Below are 14,435 nucleotides of genomic sequence, written 5' to 3'. Positions count from 1 at the left end.
TTTCACTCTCTCTTCTCCTTCTGTGTTCCCATAAGGCAAATGATAGTATATTTAATATTGTCCCAGAGGTCTCTTAAACTACCCTCACATTTTTACATTCTTTTTTATTATTTCTATTCAGTATTAGTAATTTCCACTACTAATTGGTTCCATCCTCCAGTTTGTTAATCTGTTGCTTTGTATCGTCTAAGCTAGCATTGACTCTTTCTAGAGTGTTTTATCTGTTACTGTATATATAGTTTTATTTGGTTCTTCATTATGTTTTCCAACAGTTTCCAACTATTTTCCAAACTTCTCATTGTGATTATTCTCCCAATTTCATTGAGCATCTTTATGATTATTACCTTGAAATCTTTATTGGGTAGATTGTTTATCTCCACTTTGCTTGGTTCTTCTTCTGGGGTTTAGTTTTGTTCCTTCATTTGAAACATATTCCTCTATGCACTCATTTTGCCTAATTCTGTTTTATTTTTATGCATTAGGTAGGTCAGTTACATTTCCTGATCTTGAAGAAGCAGCCTTATATAGGATATCCTGTGAGATTCAGATGCACATTCCCTTCTGGTGTGCCCCTCAATGGCCTGCATGGGCTCTTTCATTGTAGGGCTGACAACTGTGGGCACACTGCAGCCTGGTTGACTTCCAGGCCCTGGCTCATACACTAGCTGTTAACCATGCCCTGGGACAGCTGTTGCCAGTCCCAAGGGGGCCCAGGGTTTGTGCCATATCACTGGTGGGTGGAGCCTTGTACTGGCACAATTGACTGTGGTCCAAGGGGTCATGGGGCTGGTGCTGACCAGCTGCTATGTGGGGCTAGGTCCTGGAGAAGCTGGTTGTACAGGGTTATGAGGGTCTGAAGCTGGTGCCAGCCTACTGGTAGGAGAAACAGCTCTATGTCACGGAGGGTCCAAGGCTGGTGTCAGTTCACTGGCAGATAAGTAACCCCTTAGCGTTAATAGGTTAGAGAGAGGACTCTAAAATGGTGCTTGCTAGCACCAGTGTCTTCATGATAAAACAAGCTCCAAAAATGGCTGCCACCAGTGTCTATGTTTCCAGGGAAAATCTCAGCCACTTTCTGCCTCTCCAGGAGGTCCTCTGAGTCTGACCCAGGCCCCTTTCAAATTACTGCCTCTTCACTGGAAGTCAGAGCATGTGGAATATTGTGTCCACATTTGAAGTGCAGAGGCTCCATTTCCTGTGTTTCTGGCTCTCCTATACAGAAGCCCCATACTGGTTTTCAAAACCAGACATTCTGGTGGCTTGTCATTCTGGTACAGGAATCCTGGGTTGGGGAGCTGGATGTGGGTCTCAGATGCCTCACTCCTTGGAGAGAACCTCTGCAATTGTGATTATTCTGCCTACGGGTCACCCACTTGCGAGTGTGGGTCTTGACTATACTGCATTACCACCCCTCCTACTTGTCTTGTTTCTTTTTTTATATCTTTCAGTTCAGTTCAGTCACACAGTCATGTCTGACTCTTTGCGACCCCATGAATTGCAGCACGCCAGGCCTCCCTGTCCATCACCAACTCCCGGAGTTTACCTAAACCCATGTCCATTGAGTCAGTGATGCCATCCAACCATCTCATCCTCTGTCGTCCCCTTCTCCTCCTGCCCCTAATCCTTCCCAGCATTAGGGTCTTTTCCAGTGAGTCAACTCTTTGCATGAGGTGGCCAAAGTATTAGAGTTTCAGCTTCAACATCAGTCCTTCCAATGAACACCCAGGACTGATCTCCTTTAGTATGGACTGGTTGGATCTCCGTGCAGTCCAAGGGACTCTCAAGAGTCTTCTCCAACACCACAGTTCAAAAGCATCAATTCTTCGGTGCTCAGCTTTCTTCACCGTCCAACTGTCACATCCATACATGACTACTGGAAAAACCATGGCCTTGACTAGACGGACCTTTGTTGGCAAAGTAATGTCTCTGCTTTTAAATACGCTATTTAGGTTGGTCATAACCTTCCTTCCAAGGAGTAACCATCTTTTAATTTCATGGCTGCAATCACCATCTGCAGTGATTTTGGAGCCCAAAAAAATAAAGTCTGACACTGTTTCCACTGTTTCCCCATCTATTTCCCATGAAGTGATGGGACCAGATGCCATGAACTTAGTTTTTTGAACGTGTTTTTTGAACGTTGAGCTTTAAGCCAACTTTTTCACTCTCCTCTTTCACTTCCATCAAGAGGCTCTTTAGTTCTTCTTCAGTTTCTGCCATAAGGGTGGTGTCATCTGCATATCTGAGGTTATTGATATTTCTCCCAGCAATCTTGATTCCAGCTTGTGTTTCTTCCAGCCCAGCGTTTCTCATGATGTACTCTGCATTTAAGTTAAATAAGCAGGGTGACAATATACAGCCTTGACGGACTCCTTTTCCTATTTGGAACCAGTCTGTTGTTCCATGTCCAGTTCTAACTGTTGCTTCCTCACCTGCATACAGGTTTCTCAAGAGACAGGTCAGGTGGTCTGGTATTCCCATTTCTTTCAGAATTTTTCACAGTTTATTGTGATCCATACAGTCAAAGGCTTTGGCATAGTCAATAAAGCAGAAATAGATGTATTTCTGGAACTCTCTTGCTTTTTTGATGATCCAGCGGATGTTGGCAATCTGATCTCTGGTTCCTCTGCCTTTTCTAAAACCAGCTTGAACATCTGGAAGTTCACGGTTCACGTATTGCTGAAGCCTGGCTTGGAGAATTTTAAGCATTAGTTTACTAGCATGTGAGATGAGTGCAATTGTGCAGTAGTTTGAGCATTCTTTGGCATTTACATCTTTAGTTGTAGAAAATCTTTTCTGCTAGTCTTCAGGTTGTTCTCATAGTTGCTCTGCAAATAGCTGTAATTTTGGTGTGCCTATGGGCTGCCTTGGTGGCGCAGACAGTAAAGAATCCACCTGCAATGGGGGAGACCTGCATTCAATCCCTGGGTTGGGACGATCCCCTGAAGGTAATGGCTACCCACTTCAGTATCCTTGCCTGGAGAATTTCATGGACAGAGGAGCCTGGCAGGCTACAGTCCATGGGGTCACAAAGAGTCAGACATGACTGAGCAACTTCCACTTTCACGGAAGGAGATAAGCTCAGGGTCATCCTATTCTGCTGTCTAGGGTATACCAATATTTCCATTATTTTAAAAAACAGCATTAGAGAGATTTTATTTTTGACAATATACTTACCTAGGGCTTAACATTTACTTCTCATAGTCTGGAGGCTAAGTCCAAAATCAAGATGCCAGCAGACTCAGTTCTTGGTAAGAGTTCTTTTACTGAACTTTTAGTTCAGTAAACCCACATGATAGAGAAAGATGGGGCTTCTAATATCTTCCTTTTCTTATAAAGGGCACTAATACCATCATAGGAGTGACAATTTTATGACATATCTAAACCTAATTATCTCCCAAGGACCCAACCTCCATTAGGAATTAAGACTTCAACATATGACTTTAGAGGGGATACAAATAAATATTCAATCCATATCAGCAAGCCAATCTCAGATAAAATCACTTGCACTCTTCTAGTTCCTTTTGAGATTGTCAAGCAGATTACTTCGAATTAGTTTACAGATTCCAGGGCAAGACTCTACACACTTCTGCCTATTGCATCTTGGTGTCAGATTAGTCAAGAAGAATACAATGCAGTCAAGCCCTGGATGAACGAATTCTTTACACATAGAGAAAAGTCAATGCAAGATTAGCTTCAATAGTGGATGTCAATCCCCCACAGCCTGTGGGTCTCTACCAGAAACATATTCAGGGCAATTTTCCTATGTTGCACCTCTCAGGTACCACGGTAGGAAGATCCTGTTCACTCTTCTGGAGGACAAGTAGGGATGGCCAGGTGCTATATGAAACATACTTTTAAAGGAGACAAAAGAGCATTCATTGAGCCTGAAAAGTGAAAGATGTTCCCATACAAGTTGATAAACCCAGCACAGGCTGTGTGGGCTCTTTGTCTCTTAGTGAAGAAGTATTCTCAGCCCAAGGTTCATTCTTATGCCACCAAGTGGGGGCCAAAAGACTGCATACATGAGACTGCCTTTTCTAACACAGATTCTTCGCCAGCCCAGATGTACACATGTATAACATACACCACACTTTAACATAGAAATTTCCTTGAGGAAAAACATTCAAGTACTTTCAACATTTGTTGTTGTTTAGTTGCTAAGTCATGTCTGACTCTTTGCAACTCCATGGACTGCAGCACACCAGGCTTCCCTGTCCTTCACTATCTCCTGCAGTTTGTTCAAATTCATATCCATTGAGTTGGTGATGCTATCTAGCCATCTCATCCTCTGCTGCCCTCTACTCCTCTTGCCTTCAATCTTTCCCAGCATCAGGGTCTTTTCCAATGAGTCAGCTCTCTGCATCAGGTAGCCAAAGTACTGGCACTTCAGCTTCAGTATCAGTCCTTCTAATGAATATTCAGGTGTTGATTTCCTTTAGGACTGACTGGTACATACATTTTAAAATACTCTGAAGTAGCAATACAAGGGGAAAATCACTTTGTTTATGAAAATACATTTTATTTCATATTATAGTACCAAATTTGAGAGGGGAAAGGGGTATAAAATAGCAAAATAAATGTATCAGAATCAGCAAACACTAGTACATGGTCAGAGTTGTATTAGAAAAATGTTTGTCTTGCTGTGTGGGCAGGAAAGAGCAACCCATGGAAAGTTTGATCTTCCTCTCCATATCTCAATTTCTGAAACTTTTCAACATGCCACAATGCAAAGAGTCGGACATGACTGGGCAACTGAACAACAACAAGAATATTTTATGACAAAGGATAATGAATGAACCATACACTTTTGGATACTTTGGGTGGTGAAAAAGTAAACACTATCATAGTTTCTTTGCAAATTTTCTTGATAAGTAAAATTTCAAACAATGTTCCTCTATGAGCCTCCTGATGTAGAATCCAATGTGAGAAAATGACTGAAAGGGATAAAGTCCCTTCAGCAATTCCTTATAAAGGAATGTCCTTTGTGTGAGTAATGGGAAGGGGAGTCAGGAACCAGCAATGCCCTAGGACTGTTTACCTTAGGGCTTTCTAACAAGAAGCCTCAGTTTTAGATGCATTGAATGACTCTTTAGATGCCAAGCATTGCCACTGGCAAAACTGTACACTATGCAGTATTGGCATCTTCAACAGAGCTCATAGTTATTTCATGCACAAGAGCAGGGAGAGAGGAACCCCAGCAATTTGTATAGTCATGTTATCCTCCCTAATAAATTTAGGCATTTCTTCAGCTTCCAAATCATTTCCTCTAAACCAGAGGGAGGAAAATTTATTGAGAAGGGAGATGTTTCTTCAATCTTTTTTGGACAGGGTGGAATGATTTTGGCTTATTGCTTAAATCATTAATCCCCCATCATTTTCCAATGAGACTGTCATTTCATTAAAAGTAATAATAATTGACAGTCTATGACTGTCCCTCATGCCCTAAATTATTATTGCTGCGTTTTGTCATGGAGTATAAGAATAAGATATATAACTGCCAAAGATCATCAATTCAAAACAAACCACTCAAGAATTTTATTATCCAATGAAATACTCTATGGGTACTCTGTTTCCCATCTTGGGCATTCCACTATGTTCCATGTGTCCAGAAGAGGGAAATTAGCATATTGTTCCAAAGTTCATCTCCATCACTATTATTTGAAATAATTTGCTGAACCAAATGGAACTCTAAGTCCTCCAAGGCAGAGGGGAGGAAACATCTTTTCTCTGAGACCCTGCTGGACTCTGCTAGACAGGGCAGTCAATTGAGAACCTTATATTACCAAAGAATAAATATATTTTACTATTTAGGGTAGTGAGGCCAGGTGGGAGAGAAAAGTAAATTCTACTTAGCATTTGATCTTGGGAAAGCTACTTAAAGTCACTAAACCTATTTTCCCATCTTTAAAATAGTAAAAATAATATCTACCTCAAAGCACTTACCCCAATATCCGGTTTATCACTTAAACCTTCATAAATGTTACTTGATATTATTTTCAGTATTACTTTCTATGGAAAAGCAGCAGTATATGAAATTTAAAAGACTGAAACAGTTCTTATTTAATCTTCAATATTATACTAAAGAGTCTAGATTTCATAGCAAAAAAGGAATCAGAAAAAAAATTAATAACAGAAGTGACATGAACACATCTGAGTTTTAAGAAGAAAACAGAATCAAGCCGTGAAAGATACAGTAGATATAAATATAGATATGGATTTCAATTTTTGAAATTTACATTTTTTTCATTCACCAAAATGGCCCAAAGCTACTAGCATATTTCCTTCTTTGGTATAATTAACATATTATCTTAAAAACTACAAAATGTCTATATTGCCGACTTATTTCTTTTCCCTCTGATGATATAACGCAAATGGCTCAAACAGGGAGAAATTTTACCAGTCAGTGTTGTAATCAATAATCTCCTGTACCAGGCATAAGCAGAATACTACTGATTCTTAATAGCTAAGTGGCTCTCAGTCATTTGCATGTCATTTCAACTGAGAAAGTTATCTTAGGACATCCAGATCTACAGTCAGGAAGAAAAAAAACCACAGATCTGAAATAAATTTTCAAATGTTAATTTAAAATATAATCTAAACTATTTGTGAAAAGGGAAATTCTTTGACATTTTTTAACCTATCGAATTGGCAAATATTCCTAAAAAGACAATACCCAGTGGTAGAGAAGACAGATGTATTTTGGTAGGAGTATAAACTTTACACCACCTTTGTAAAGGATAACTTACCAATTACGTACCAAGTTAGGAACTTCCCTGGTGGTCCAGTGGCTGAAACTCCATGCTCCTAATACAGGAGGCCTGGGTTCAATCCCCACTTAGGGAACTAAATCTCACATGCTGCAACTAAAAGATCCCAAGTGCTGCAGAAATGATCGAAGATCCTGTGTGCCACAACTAAGACTCAGCACAGCAAAGAAAGAAATAATAAAAATTTTTTAAAAGTTGTATTTGCCTAACTTTTGGCCCAATAATTATACTTTCAGAAATGCATCCTCAGGGAGTTCTCAAGATGACAGAGTAGAAAGACCCTAAGCTTATATCCTCTCATAGGCACACCAAAATTGCAACTATTTGCAGAAGTATTGATGAAAAAGATTGGAACCTACCAGAAAAGACAACTAAAGATATGAAGAAGGAATTACAAGACAGGTAAGACGGGTGTAGCTGCAGTATACTCAAGATTCATAGCTCCAGGTGAGGGACCCACAAAAGGAAGACTAATTACCATTGCAGAGTTTTGGCCCAAGAAGCAACGGGTCTGAGTTCCACATCAAGTTCCCCAGCCAGGGAATCTGTACCGGGAGACAAGCCCCCAGAAGATTTGGTTTTGAAGTCCAGTTGAGTTTACTTTCAGGATATCCAGAGGACTGTGGAAAATAGACACTCCGGCCTTAAGGAGCACACATAAAAATCACATGCACTCTAGGACACAGGGTGGAAGCAATAATTTAAAAGGAGTCTGGGTCAGACCTACTTGCTAATTTTGGAGAGTCCCAGGAGACGTAGGAAGCAACCGCAGCTCATCATGGGGACACAGATACTGTCAACAGCCATTGTGGGGAGCTCATTCTACCATGTGGACACTGGTGATAGCAAAGGCCCATTTTGGAACCTTTCCTCTAGCCTATTAGGCTTGAGATCCAGCCCCAGCCCCACCCATCAGCCTGTAGGTACCAGTACTGTGATGCCTCACGTCAAGCAATTAACTGGGCAGGTAAACACACCCCCAACTACTAGCAGACAGGCTTTCTTAAGACACCCTGAAACTACAGCCAGTAGAGGGTTCAGGATACGACCCCACACACCACTGTGTAGGCACTAAAACCAAAACCCCCAGAGCCCTGCAACCAGATAGCAGGGCCCAGCTCTGCCCAACAGTGGGGTAGGCACAAGCCCCAGAATGCCCTGGGCCCAGGTACCACCCTCCATCAAGTCTGCTCTAGCCTCAGGACCAGCTTCACACACCAGTGTGTGGACACAAGCCCTAGGACAACCTCAGCCCCATGGCCTGCCATGGTAGGACCAAGTTCACCCAACAGCAGGCCAACACAAGCTTTAGAACATCACCATCCACACAATCAACTGTGTCAGGAATTGGCCACACCTACCAGTGGTCCAAAACCAGCTCTGGGACCTCGGTTTATCTGAAAAGAAAACAAAATTGATAAGCCTTTAGCCAGACTCATCAAGAAAAAAAAAAAGAGAAAGGGCACAAATCTGAAATGAAAAAAGAGAAGCCACAAATGGCACTACAAAAATATGAAGAAAAACAGACTGCTACAAACAACACGGCAATAAAACGGACAACCTGGAAGAAATGGATCAACTACTAGAAATGTACAATCTCCTAAAACTGAACCAGAAAGAAACAGAAAATATTAACAGACCAATATCAATAATGAAATTGAATCAGGAATAATAAGAAAAATCCTCCCCAAAAACAAAACTCCAGGACCAGACAGTTTCATAGGTAATTCTACCAAACATTTAGAAAAGAGTTAATGTTTATCTCTGCCCAACTATTCCAAAAAACTGCAGAAAAAGGAATGCTCAAGAACTCATTCTACGAGCCTAGCATCTCTCCGATACCAAAATCAGACAGATACCACATAAAAAGAAAATTAGAGCCCAATATCCCTGATGAACACAGGGACAAAAATCCTCAACAAAATATCAGCAAATTGAATTCAACAATACATTTAAAGGATAATGCACCCTGTTCAAGTAGGATTTATCCATAGGATACACAGATATTTCAATATCTACAAATCAATCAGTGCAATACACCACATTAACAAACTGAAGAACAAAAACAAGATGGTCATATAAATAGATGCAGAAAAAGCTTTTGCCAAAATTCAGTGTCCATTTATAATTAAAAAAAAATTCTCCAGAAAGCAGTTATAGAAAGAACAAAGCTCAACATAATAAAGGGCATATATAATAAGCCACAGTTTACATCACACAACAAAAAGCTGAAAGCATTTCCTCCAAAATAAGGAACAAGACAAGAAGGCCTGCTCATTATCACAACTTTTATTCAGCATAGTATTGGCTTAAAACTCAACATTAAAAAAACTAAGATCATGGCATCTGGTCCTATCACTTCAGGGCAAATAGATGGGGAGAAAAGGAAACGGCGACAGACTTTTTGTTCTTGGGCTCCAAAATCACTGCACACAATGACTGCAGCCATGAAATTAAAAGATGCTTCCTCCTTGGAAGAAAAGCTGACAAACCTAGAAAGCATATTAAAAAGGCAGAGATATCATTTTACTGACCAAGGTCCATCTAGTCAAAGTTATCATTTTTTTCCAATAGTCACGCACGGATGTTGAGAGTTGGACCACAAAGAAGGCGGAGCACTGAAAATTCGATGCTTTCGAACTGTGGTGTTGGAGAAGAGAAGACTCTCGATAGTCCCTTGGACTGCAAGGAGATCAAACCAGTCAAGCCTAAAGGAAATCAACCCTGAATATTCAATGGAAGGACTGATGCTGAAGCTGAAGCTCCAATATTTTGGCTACCTGATGCAAAAAGCTGACTCATTGGAAAAGCCCCTGATGCTGGAAAAGGTTGAGGGCAGGAGGAGACGAGTGCGACAGATGATGAGATGGTTGGATGGCATCACGGACTCAATGTGTCCACTCAGGGAGGTAGTGAAGGACAAGGAAGACTGCTGTGCTGCAGTCCATGGGGTCACAAAGAGTCAGAGAGGACTTAATGACTGAATAAGAACAACAAGCATCAGCTATCAGACCAAAAGAGAAATAAAGGAATCCAAGCTGGAAAGGAAGAGGTGAAACTGTCACTGTTTGTAGATAATATAGTACTATACATAGAAAATCCTAAAAATTCCACCAAAAAGCTATTAGAATTCATCAATTAACTTGATAAAGTTACAGGATATAAAATTAATACATAGAAATCAGTTGCATTTCTATATACTAACAACAAAATATCAGAAAGAGAAATTAAGGAAATAATCTCATTTACAACTGAATTAAGGAGAATAAAATATCTAGCAATAAACCTACTTAAGGAGATAAAAGACCTATATTCAGAAAACTATAAGACAATTAAAAAAAAAAAGAAATTGAAGATTACACAACCAAATGGAAACAGATACTGCATTCATGGATTGGAAATTAATGTTGTTAAAATGACCATACCACCCAAGGCAATATACAGATTCAATTCAACCCCTATGAATTCTTTTTTGGGGGGGTGAGGGGAGAGACTACTAAGTTTATTAAAAGTGAGCTTTGCACCAGTATGATAAAGACCACATGTGAAAGCCTAGGACCAGATGGCTTCACAGATGAATTCTACCAAAAATTTAGAGAAGAGTTAACACCTATCCTACTCAAACTTTTCCAGAAAATTGCAGAGGAAGGTAAACTCCCAAACTCATTCTATGAGGCCACCATCACCCTAATACCAAAACCAGACAAAGATGCCACAAAAAATGAAAACTACAGGCCAATATCACTGATGAACATAGATGCAAAAATCCTCAACAAAGTTCTAGCAAACAGAATCCAACAACATATTAAAAAAGACCATACATCATGACCAAGTGGGCTTTATCCCAGGGATGCAAGGATTCTTCAATATTTGCAAATCAATCAATGTGATACACCACATTAACCAACTGAAAGATAAAAACCATATGATTATCTCAATAGATGCAGAGAAAGCCTTTGATTAAATTCAACACTCATTTATGATAAAAACCACTCCAGAAAGCAGGCATAGAAGGAATACATCTCAACATAATAAAAGCCATATATGATGAACCTACAGCAAACACTATCCTCAATGGTGAAAAATTGAAAGCATTTCCCCTAAAGGCAGGAACAAGACAAGGGTGCCCACTCTCACCACTGCTATTTAACATAGTTTTGGAAGTTTTAGCCACAGCAGTCAGAGCAGAAAAAGAAATAAAAGGAACCCAGACTGGAAAAGAAGAAGTTAAACTCTGTCTGCAGATGACATGATCCTCTACATAGAAAACCATAAAGATACCACCAGAAAATTACTAGAGCTAATCAATGAATATAGTAAAGTTGCGGGATATAAAATTAATACACAGAAATTCCTGCATTCCTATACACTAACAATGAGAAAACAGAAAGAGAAATTAAGGAAACAATCCCATTCACCACTGCAACGAAATGAATAAAATACTTAGGAATATATCTACCTAAAGAAACAAAAGACCTATATATATAAAGCTATAAAACACAGGTGAAAGAAATCAAAGAGGACACAAACAGATGGGAGAAATATACCATGTTCATGGATCAGAAGAATCAATATAGTGAAAATGAGCATACTACCCAAAGCAATCTATAGATTCAATGCAATCCCTATCAAGCTACCAATGGTATTCTTCACAGAACTAGAACAAATAATTTCACAATTTGTATGAAAATACAAAAAACCTCGAATAGCCAAAGTAATCTTGAGAAAGATGAGTGGAACTGGAGGAATCAACCTGCCTGACTTTAGGCTATACTACAAAGCCACAGTCATCAAGACAGTATGGTACTGGCACAAAGACAGAAATAGAGATCAATGGAACAAAATAGAAAGCCCAGAGATAAATCCACACACCTATGGACACCTTATCTTTGACAAAGGAGGCAAGAATATACAATAGAGAAAAGACAATCTCTTTAACAAGTGGTGCTGGGAAAACTGGTCAACCACTTGTAAAAGAATGAAACTGAAACACTTTCTAACACCATACACAAAAATAAACTCAAAATGGATTAAAGATCTAAATGTAAGACCAGAAACTATAAAACTCCTAGAGGAAAACATAGGCAAAACACTCTCCAACATAAATCATAGCAGGATCCTCTATGACCCACCTCCCCGAGTAATGGAAATAAAAGCAAAAATAAACAAATGGGACCTAATTAAAAGCTTTTGCACCATGAAGGAAACTATAAGCAAGGTGAAAAGACAGCCTTCAGAAAGGGAGAAAACAACAGCAACGAAGCAACGGACAAAGAATTAATCTCAAAAATATGCAAGCAACTCCTGCAGCTCAATTCCAGAAAAATAAATGACCCAATTAAAAAATGGGCCAAAGAACTAAACAGATACTTCTCCAAAGAAGACATATAGATGGCTAACAAACACATGAAAAGATGCTCAACATCACTCATTATCAGAGAAACGCAAATCAAAACAACGAGGTATCATCTGACACCGGTCAGAATGGCTGCTATCCAAAAATCTACAAACAGTAAATGATGGAGAGAGTGTGGAGAAAAGGGAACCCTCTTACACTGTTGGTGGGAATGCAAACTAGTACAGCCACTATGGAGAACAGTGTGGAGATTCCTTAAAACACTGGAAATAGTACTGCCATTATGACCCAGCAATCCCACTGCTGGGCATACACACAGAGGAAACCAGAATTGAAAGAGACACATGTACCCCAATGTTCATCACAGCACTGTTTATAATAGCCAGGACATGAAAGCAACCCAGATGTCCATCAGCAGATGAATGGATAAAGCTGTGGTATACATACACAATGGAATATTACTCAGCCATTAAAAAGTATACATTTGAATCAGTTCTAATGAGGTGGATGAAACTGGAGCCCATTATAGAGTGAAGTAAGCCAGAAAGAAAAACACCAATACAGTATACTAACACATATAAATGGAATTTAGAAAGATGGTAACGATAACCCTACATGCGAGACAGTAAAAGAGACACAGATGTATAGAACAGTCTTTTGGACTCTGCGAGAGAAGGCAAGGGTTGGATGATTTGAGAGAATAGCATCGAAACATGTATATCATCATATGTAAAACAGATCACCAGTCGAGGTTCGATGCATGAGACAGGGTGCTCAGGGCTGGGGTACTGGGATGACCCAGAGGGATGGGATGGGAAGGGAGGTGGGAGGGGGGTTCAGGATGGGGAACACATATAAACCCATGGCTGATTCATGTAAATGTATGGCAAAACCACTACAATATTGTAAAGTAATTAGCCTCCAATTAAAAGAAATGAATTTTAAAAAATAAATAATAAAATAATAAAAAACAATTAAAATTAATTAATTGTTAATTTAAAAAACCACATGTGAGCCCATTGGCCTCTATTCACCCCTGTCAGGGACACAAAACCTGCTCTAGGATCTCAGTTCTAAATAGGAGATCCAGTTAAACTCTTCCCAGAGAGTGCTCCTAACTGATACATCTTCCCCAAGGGGTCTGAGAGAACAGACGAGGCAAAAGATGAAGATACTGGCATTTTTCACAGTTTCACAACAAATAATTTTAAATTTTGTATGGAAGTACAAAAGACCACAAATAGCTACATCAATCTTTAGAAAGAAGAGCAGAGCTGGAGGCATCACACTCTCTGTCTTCAGACTATATCACAAAGCCACTGTCATCAAAACAGTATGGTACTGACACAAAAGAGCTACATAGCTCACTGGAACAAAATAAAAGAGCCCAGAAATAAATCCACACTTACGGTAAATCAATCTACAACAAAGGAAGCAAGAATCTACAATGGAGAAATGATAGTCTCTTCAATAAGAACTGCTGGGAAAACTGGACAGCTACATGTAAAAGAATGAAATTAGAACTTTTTTTTGCACCATATACAAATATAAACTAAATATGACTAAAGACCTAAATTTAAGATCAGAAACCACAAAACTTCTAGACAAAAGCATACACAGGATACTCTTTGAAACAAGGTATAGCAATATATTTCTGGATCTGTCTCTGAAGACAAAGGAAACAAAAGCAAAAATTAACAAGTTGGACCTAAACTTAAAGGCTTTTTCATAGCAAAGGATATCGATAAAATGGAATGGCAACATACTGAATGGGAGATAATACTTGCAAATGACATGGCTGATAAGCAGCTAGTACTCAAAATATATAAACAGCTCATAAAACTAAATATCAATAAAACAAACAACTCAGCTAAAAAATGGGTAGAAGAACTGAACAGACGTTTTTCCAAAGAAGACATACAGATGGCCAACAAGTATATGAAAGTATACTCAATTAATCATCAGAGAAATGCAAATCAAAACCACAATGAGATATTACCTCACATCTGTCAGAATGGTTATCATCAAAAAGACTACAAATAACAAATGCTAGCAAGAGTGTGGGAAAAAGGGAACTTTAGTACATTGTTGGAGGGAATGTAAATTGGTTTAACTAGGATGAAAAATAATATAGAGGTCCTTCAAAAAACTAAAAACAGAAATACATATGATCTAGCAATTTCACTCCTGGGTATACAGCCAAAGAAAATAAAAACACTAATTTGAAGAGATGAATCCACCTCAATGTTCTGCTTAGCATTATTCACAATAGCCAAGATATGGAAACAACCTAAGTGTCCATCAACAAATAA

General features: G+C 39.2%; 1 long non-coding RNA gene across 1 annotated transcript; it reads right to left on the bottom strand.

Moving 5' to 3' along the window:
* Nucleotides 1-239: 239 nt before the first annotated feature.
* Nucleotides 240-8,764, bottom strand: LOC145544535 (uncharacterized). The gene is made up of 2 exons (XR_014081470.1): nucleotides 4,132-8,764; nucleotides 240-1,543 (listed from the first exon to the last, which is right to left on the bottom strand). It is a non-coding gene; the product is annotated as an uncharacterized LOC145544535 (long non-coding RNA).
* Between the last annotated feature and the right edge of the window lie 5,671 nt (nucleotides 8,765-14,435).

The sequence above is a fragment of the Giraffa tippelskirchi genome, chromosome 4 (genome assembly GCF_054371585.1).
Source record: "Giraffa tippelskirchi isolate mGirTip1 chromosome 4, T2T-mGirTip1v1.2.pri, whole genome shotgun sequence".
Lineage (NCBI taxonomy): Eukaryota > Metazoa > Chordata > Mammalia > Artiodactyla > Giraffidae > Giraffa > Giraffa tippelskirchi.
This window is presented reverse-complemented; position numbering and strand designations above follow the sequence as displayed.